This window comes from Myotis davidii, unplaced genomic scaffold (assembly GCF_000327345.1).
Source record: "Myotis davidii unplaced genomic scaffold, ASM32734v1 scaffold496, whole genome shotgun sequence".
NCBI lineage: Eukaryota > Metazoa > Chordata > Mammalia > Chiroptera > Vespertilionidae > Myotis > Myotis davidii.
The window spans coordinates 976,826-986,018 of NW_006289398.1; positions in this window are offsets into that span (position 1 = coordinate 976,826).

Below are 9,193 nucleotides of genomic sequence, written 5' to 3' on the forward strand. Positions count from 1 at the left end.
ACTATCTCATTTCGTTGAGGTTCTGCTTCCCGGCATATGTCGACAGTGTGGCTCAAATAAACTCACAAAAATTCTTTACAGGTTTCAATGGTTTTTTTACGTTAACAGTTGCAAATACCCAAAACTTTCTATATGTGACACGGCACCAGAGTCAAGTTAGGGTTTTTCAAAATGCTGGCACGCCGAGCTCAAAAGGTTCGCCATCACTGCTCTAGGACGTTCGCCACAAGGTCCGCTGCTTTACAAGCTCCTCCTGATTCTGAGAACTAATGCAGCATGGGAATGTGTGCAGTCCTCAGACTCAACAAGCTGGAGTCTTTTCCGGGGGCTTATCAAACCCACTGCAGAAAGGACATTCGTGATAAGAACAATGAAATGGAACCATCTGGCCATGTCAACTCACAGAACGGGAAGGGGCGGAGGAGACAGTGTCTCAAAGGAGATTTTAGTCTTGTTTTCATTTGATCCTTAATCCCTTCTTTTGCTTACATAACGAAGTCATCACTAATGGTGAGGTTCTTTTTACAGATTCCTTCTCCCGATTAAGGTGATGATCTCAAGTTATGAGGAGCCAAGAACTGCTTAGCCTCAAACAATTTTTCTTTAGAAACATAAAACCCAGGACTTCCTGCCTTGGCACATCAAGAGTTATTTAACGATCATTAAAAACCCCATAATTTTGATTATCTTCCTTGACTTACCCATAAATAGGCCAGGCTGTGCACGTTGATGGCTAGTCTTTGATAGGTTTATTCCTCTGTCTACATGAGAAAAGTGTTTTTCTCCTCCAAGTACTAATCACCCAGCAGCCAGTGAAAGACTGTGTCCCCCACTCCCACACAAGCCAAAGGGGGTTGTAGTACTTTACAAATCAAAGATCTTTAAATCATGTTTGATAAAGGGAAATTTTAAGACTTTTATATGGAGCTTTTGTGTGTTTTTTTAAACATTCTTTTGGAACAAGATTCAAATCTCTGGCACACTGAAGAGGCACATGAGGTAGAAATGAGCCTTTTGCATTATTCAAGGAAACAAATGCTTTTACTTAACTATATGGCAATTTCAGAGCCTAGTGAGGAATTTGGGTATGCGGTTATAGAGAGGCATGTTTTTGAGTAATTCACATAATGAAGATCCCAATCAATCAATGATTGGCTGCCTCCTGCACGTTGGACCGAGACCACAACCCAGGCATGTGCCCCTGACTGGAATCGAACCCAGGATCCTTTTGTCCGCAGACCAACGCTCTATCCACAATGCCTTCCCTGGTGTGTGTGAGTGTGTGTGTGTGTGTGTGTGTGTGTGTGTGTGTGTTCTGTCCCTTATCTGCTAATTGATCCATGGTTTCACTTCAGTCGCAGAGACTGGCCGTGGGGAGCAGGGAGACCGAGCTTGAGGATCCACTGGTCCTGCCTGCCTGACTCTAGGTCAACTACCAGGTTCTCCAACTTCCAGAGCTCCTCCCAACTCCTTCCACTAATTCCAACTGTAACACATCTAAGCAGAACTGTGAATACATATTTTAAATGTTCATACTCTTAACCTGGTGTTTCTACTTTTAGAAACTTGGCCTATGAAATTAACCTGACATTTGTACACAAAGGATACCAGGATCATTTATAACATAAAAAAGAGAAAGCTATAAGTGCTCCAAGATTGGGAGAACGATTGAGTAAATTATATTTCAGCCATACAAATTAAAAATTCTGAAGCTATTTAAAATTATGCTCCTAAGGCGCTTGAATGACATGGAGAATTGCTTATGATATCATGTCTGATGAAAAATAAAATTATATAAAATAAAATATGTAAAATACAATTATATAAAGTTATAAAATAGCATGATGTCAACCATGAGTGTCATATATGCATGCACTTTAAAATGAACAGAAAGAAACACAATAAGACAGTTATCCACAGTAGTAAGATTTTGAGTGATTTTGATGTTCTTTTATCCTTTTCCAGTTTTCAACAATGAGCATCTATTACTTTTATAGTCAGAAAAACATATCCTACCTTAAGTCTTTAGAATTAGGTGAACTCCTTGTTTTAGTTTCAATCATTCACAGTGAATGAGATGCCATTCAATCGGGTAGCTTGGGGCGGTGGCAGCCACCTAGCTGCTCATTAAAGTCACTCGGAACACTTTAATCTAATTATCTGTCTATGTTTTGCTTTACTTTGATGATGACTTCGTCTATAGTCAAAGATGAGCTAAGTTCACCATGTACTCATTAAAAAGCATGAAAGTTCCATGGGGTTCCTGGCATTTGGATCCCATCTCCTTTCACAGCTGGGCCACCTGCCTGCCACCAGCAGGCTCAGTCCCACTCCCCCCCCCCCAAATATATTTTGATTAATTTAGAGAGGAAGGGAGAGGGAGAGAGAGATAGAAACATCAATGATGAGAGAAATTCATTGATCAGCTGCCTCCTACATGCCCCCTACTGGGGATCGAGCTTGACACCCAGGCATGTGCCCTTGACAGGAATCGAACCCAGGACTCTTCAGTCCACAGGTTGACACTCTATCTACTGAGTCAAACCAGCTAGGGCCCAAACCTGGCTTTAGAAGGAAGGGTTGAACTAGGCCCCATACAACATTTAGGGTCTAAGCATGAAGCCTTGCTCTCGACCGTCACAGGCACTACGTGAGTCCAGTCACTTGATTTGCTCTGAATAACCAGGCGTCTGACTCTCTCTTGTGCTCCAGTAAGGTAAGAGGCACAATTCCACAGACTTTTCAGGGCTGGGGCGTGGCATGCCTCTGGCATTTCCTCCATTTTTAGGATCCTCTCATCAACTATCCAGGTGTTGCTGATCTCTCAGACCGCCTGTGAGGACAGGGGGGACTTTAAAATGATATCCATGCCCAGATCACTCTCATTTAATTCATAGGAGGGGAGGGGGGATGCCTGACATCTGCATTTTTAAAGCTCCCCAGGTGGTTTTCATGCACAGCCAGGGTCCAGAACAGGGGTGGGCAAACTTTTTGACTCGAGGGCCACAATGGGTTCTTAAACTGGACCGGAGGGCCGGAACAAAAGCATGGATGGAGTGTTTGTGTGAACTAATATAAATTCAAAGTAAACATCATTACATAAAAGGGTACGGTCTTTTTTTTCAATAGTTTTATTCATTTCAAACGGGCCGGATCCGGCCCGCGGGCCGTAGTTTGCCCACAGCTGGGCCAGAACCACTGGTTTCTTGGGATTCAATCTGTCCGGTTAGAACCTGCTGAGTAGGATGGGATCCAACTGAATGATTAAAATTGATGAAAATGAGCTCTCTGTCCATTTCAGGCACGTGGGCCCGGCCCTCATGTGTCACCGACACCTCCTCCATGACTTTAACTAGTTTCCCCACTCCCATGCTAGAACCATTTCTAGCTCCCGAACTCCAGGCTCTATTTCCATATGCCTGCTGGCCATCCACAGTGTGGCCCAAAGAGCTCTCAGTCCACATACCCCAGGCCAGCAGGTAGTCCCCTCGCCCTGGCCTCTCCTATGCTATGTCACATCAACAAAGCACCATCATCCTCGCCACCCTCAAGCTAGACACCCTCATCTCGGTCTCACTCGGTTCTCCCTGACATCAGGTTCTGTGCAACAGGGGACATAAATGTGTTCACCTTCAAAGGTCAGGCTGGAGAGGGAAATGAAGGTGGAGTCTGGGTCTGATGTGGGGAAACAGAGGGCACCCTCCATCAAAGGGCACTCCAAGCTCAATCTGTAAACACTGCAGGGCGAACTGCACGGGTCAGTGGCCCAGTTTCCAGTCCTGCAGGGAGTCTCCCTCATCTGTGTCTTTCCCTCGGCTCCATCTCCTCTCCTTCCTTCTCTCCGCCTCTGACCTAGTTAGACCCTTGTTGTTTCCCACCTGAGCCCGGCTGCCCTCTGTCCTCCACAGTCATGCCTGAGGCATCAGGAGCCACAAGGCTACTATTCTGGGGGCCCTGGAGGACTCAGGCCTGGGAGCAGCCTACCGGGGCTTGACTCCCACCTCACCAGTCCAGTGTGATCCACTGTGAGCTTGGACAAGTTACCTCACCTCTCCATGTTCAGTTTCCACATCTGCAAAATGGGAATGATAATTATGGTACTCACTTCATCAAGTTGTCATAAAAGATTAAATTAGTGTGTGTGTATACATAATCTTCTTAGACCAATTCCTGACACAAAAGAATATATATATTTGTATGAAGACTATCCTATTATTAATAAAGTCCTGCTCCTTTTAAAAGTGTTTCAGGCCCCCAAACTCTGGGCCCTTCCTACCTCCCAGCCTGATCCGTCACTACCTCACTACCACACACCAGAACTTGAAACACTACAGTATTCATCCCGAATTTCCTGCCTCCTGGCCTTTGCTTACCCTTTGTTGCCTGGGATGCCCTTACCCTCATTGCTGGCTATGGAAATTCTGTGAATTCTTCAAGTCCAGCTCATAGGCAAATTTATTCTTGACCTCTTTACCGATGCCCCAACTTGGAAGTAAATCACTTTTTACATTTAACAATCGTGCCTTATATGACAGGAGGCATCTGTGGCCGCCTTCTTTCTCCTACCTCCATTACAACGTCCTATTGTCCAGGAAACTGTAAGATCCTGAAGGCTGGGTTCTTGTCTGTTCGTGGTTTTAAACACATTTTGATTTTTAAACCTGTATTTTATGACCTTGCATTTAGCAAAGTGCCTGGTGTAAAGGAAGTTCTGCTGAAGTTTGTTGATGAGAATTGTTAAATGTGTATAGACACTTTCATGTCTATTCTAAGCTGAAACAGACACTGAGTAATTATCTTGAGACTATAAATAGGGTGTGAAATTGGACACTCGGAACAAAATAGTCTCTCTCAGATCCAAGTGGTCTGACCTGGGTGTCTACACTGATGAAACTGATGCTGCAAATCTAAGGCAGCCATTGCTCTGGGTGGATCTCTTCAGACCTATTTGGTTGCAAGTCATAGGAAACCTGATTCAAGCAGATTTAAACAATGGAGGGCATTGGGGCCACGTGATGCTGAGTAGGAAGGCTCAGCAGGGCTTGTGTGGTGCTTCACCCTAGATCTCCAATGTGTCTGCCACGTGTGGTATGAACCCTAAGGCTGGTGTCCTTATGGCCACAAGATGACGGCCAGCAGCTTCTGGGGATATACGATTCCTCATGTCCGTGAGAGGCCCTCGTGTAGCGCAACCTCAGAGTTCACCACTCATGGAACCTAAACAAACATGATACCAATGCTACCTCGAAGGTCCTGAGCACCCATTTCGGATGGTTCCACACCACCACGCAATTCTCAGACACCATCTGGATTTCCTGCAGTTCAGCTTCATTCTGACATGATCTACCCAGAGACAGTACCAGATGGTAGGAAGGGCCCAGGTGAGGGGCTCAGTCCCACAGGACTATTTCTGTCCCCCTTCAGACCCAGGTCACAAGTCCATGTTATCACCTGGGCTTCTGACTGACTGGCTATCGGTGGGAGGTTCCAATGACCGCCTCCTTCCTTGGTTTTGATTAATTGGCTAGAACTCATGGAACTCAGAGCAACCTCTGCCCTTCTAGATTTGTTTACTACATGAGGGTCTGCTTCAGGAACACCCAGACGAAGAGCTACATATGACAGCTTTCCAGCTCTGTCCAAATCTCTATGCTCACCAGCCTCGTCCTCTCAGGCTTCTGTGAAGGCTTTATTACATAGACATGATGGATTAGATCATTGGCCATCGAGGGATGATTCAACCTCCAATCCCTCTCCCCAGAGCTCAGGTGGTGGGACAGAAAGTTCCAATCCTCAAAGCACTTGGCTGGTTCTCCCAGCAACCAGCCCCAAACCCTAGAAGCTTTCTAAAATTCACCCCACTAACATAGCAAAAGACACCTTTATTGCTCTCACCATTAAGGAAATTTCTAGACTTGTAGAAACTCAGTGCCAGAAGACCAAATATATATCTTATTATATATCACAGTCTCACAAGGCTCACTGGATGTGTGCAATGCAATGGCTCTGCCCATCAGAAAGAGGGAATCCTGCCAGGTGGCTTCCATAGAAGAGAGGAAACTTCTTCCCCAGTAGACATCAGGAAATTTCTTTTTTTAAAAAAATACATGTTATTTTTTACAGAGAGGAAGGGAGAGGGACAGAGAGTTAGAAATATCGATGGGAGAGAAACATCGATCAGCTGCCTCCTGCACACCCCCTACTGGGGATGTGCCCGCAACCAAGGTACATACACTTGACCGGAATCGAACCTGGGACCCCTCACTCCGCAGGCCGACGCTCCATCCACTGAGCCAAACCAGTCATGGAAGGAAATTTCTTTTATATATATGGATCCCATCCTCTCTGCCAGTCAGAGCCATATAGTGGGACCACTTGGATTGATCATGTCAAGCAGCGTGTTTGGGAGACTCTAAGTTATGATAAAACAAGAAAGATGACCAGTGACTCAGCCAGTAGAGAGCAGAGAACACAGTGTTTGCTCCATCCAACCAATGACAGGCAGACAGACAGGCAGGCAGACACACACACACACACACACACACACACACACACACACACATGCATCCGTTTAATATGTGCATAACATATGTGATAAAACTGCAATTTTCATTTTTTCAACAAATACTTGCCTGCTATGTGTTAAATACAACGAACATTACTCAGTCTCTCCCCTCTGGAGCTAACAGTCCTTTCTCTTTTCTCCTCTCCTTCATTACCAAGTCAAAGTGTCTGAACCCTTCACTCTCCTACATACAAGTCTTTTCAGAATCTTTGTTTCTATCATGTACCTTTGTCTCTCCTTTAAGATGGATCACTGGGTCATATTTAAGCCATCAACATGTGTCTAGAAATTGAGGTGCTGTAGGAAACTTCTGCCTGTGGCCCAATGGGTATATAAGGGTGGCCAAAGTCATGCTGGCCATAGAGAAGGGACTGTTCAGGCTGACCAGAGACCTCCATAGACCTCAGAGTGGCCCTGGAACAAAGGCTGATTTCCACAACTAACGACTCCCAACGCTATTCCAGCCATTCTACCTATATCACTACTCATCCAAAAAGACATATTTGGCTGCTTTTTATACGAATGATGTATTTATGTTGGATCCCAGACATTTTGAGACACAATTAAAACAGTGATTTTCCCATGTGTAGTGATATTTCTGACCTCCAACAAAGTCCATATTTCTAGTTTTATTGGAATTAAATCTAACAGATGAAACCAAGGAGACCAGAAGTCTGGGCTCTGTCATTTATTAGTTATTTTACTCTGAACAAGTCATTTCACCTCTTCAGGCTTCAACTTCATTAATCAACAACAGGATGCAGAAAATATTTATTGGGTGCCTGTTACGGGCCAGATTCTGTGCTAGATGCACAGGACATAACCATAAAGGCAGGGGGAGGCCCAGAGATGTCAACCCCCCTCCTGCTATAGCAACTGTAGGCCTTGGAGATGGAGATGGCAGGTAGGTGTCCCCAAGCTCTGCAGCAGTTACTCATCAGCAATGAGGTATGATGAGCAAGGAGCCCATCCCCACCTGTCACAGCCATCTCTCCTCTCCTCTTGGCGCTGGGATGCATGATCAGGGTGTAAACTGTACGCTGCCAGGGCCTGCAGACTTCTGATGTTCAGTAATTCATCATTTAGTTTATAGATTAGTAAGTTATAAATATCCTATCCAAAATAAGTCATATATTCTCCTTTCCTTAAAGTACAGTCCCAGGGAACAGGTGTGTTTTATCTCTTTTCATATAAACATCAGAGCCTGACCCCGTAAGTTCATTTAAAAAAGAAGCCATTGGTGGGTGGTAAAATTCCTTCTGGACTCTCTGGCTGCTCGCGGAGTTGTTCTCAGAATGATCAGTGATCATCTGGACAGCAAGAGAAATTAATCACATTGGAAGCTTGTCTGCTTCTATAAACCAACTAAGATAATGATGCCTGCTGCTACGAGGCACCGGGGAAGGAGGGATGGAATCAGAGCTGAGAAGCTGGGTTGGTTTAAATCTCAGCTCAGCCAGCTTACCAGAGACACCTTGGCCATGTCCTTGACCTCTCTGAGCCTTGGTTTTATCTGCAAAATGGATATGCCTGTTTCTCGGAATGGTTATGAAGGTTACAAGAGATAACGTATGTGAAATGTACTCTACAGATGCTCTCATTCTCTGTAGCTCAGGATTTAAAGTACTTTCTCTTAAAATGAAGAAAAGGAAGCTGCTCCATTGGGCAACTAGTCATCGGCTGGAACCATAGTTTTACGTCTGGATAGGACGCTGACCATCCAGCTCACCCACGCTATTTTACAGAAACTAAAGCCCAGAAAGGTTGAGGGGCTCATCTAAGAGAACAAGTATTTGATGCCATAAAAAAATCCTAATTTTTTGCCCAGCCACCATGGCTCAGTGGTCCAGTGATGACCTGTGAATCAGGAGTTCATGGTTCAATTCCAAGTCCAGGGCACATGCCCAGACTGTGGCTCAATCCTCAGTGTGGGGTGTGCAGGAGGCAGCCTATCAATGGTTCTCATCATTGGTGTTTCCATCTCTCCCTTTCCCATCCTCTCTGAAATCAATAAAAATGCATACTTTTAAAAAATGCTATTTTTTTTAAAAAAAATAGGGGTTTATCATCTAATAAGAAGTAACAAGAAGTCTGGAGAATGGACTAATTTTTAGAAAGTCAACACTGTTAAGACTCAGACCTTCCTCTCATATTGGCAAGATGGCTGCCATCATCCCAAATACCACATCCTCACATGACAATATCCAAAAGGAGGAAGGGTGTGTGTGTGCAAGTGTGTATGTGTATGTGTATGTGTATGTGTATGTGTATGTGTATGTGTATGTGTATGTGTGTGTGTGTGTGGCGGGGGGGCGGGGGGAGATAGGGGAGGTTGGGAAGAAGCTCCCCTTGCCCGTTATTCCTTTCCTACGAATATGTAAACATTTCCCCAGTGGACTTCCTGGCAGGTCCCATTAGTCATAACTGAGTTATATGCCCACCTCTAAACCAATCACACACACACACACACACACACACACACAAAATGGGTATTACTCTTCTATGGTTAGGTGATCCATGGTTTTTGCCCTGGGCCCACCTTCCTGAGCATGTTGCTGGCCCACTCCTAAATAAAATCAGTGTCTCCCTCTAAAGAAAAAGGGGGAAGTAGTCATAGAGAGCCAACAT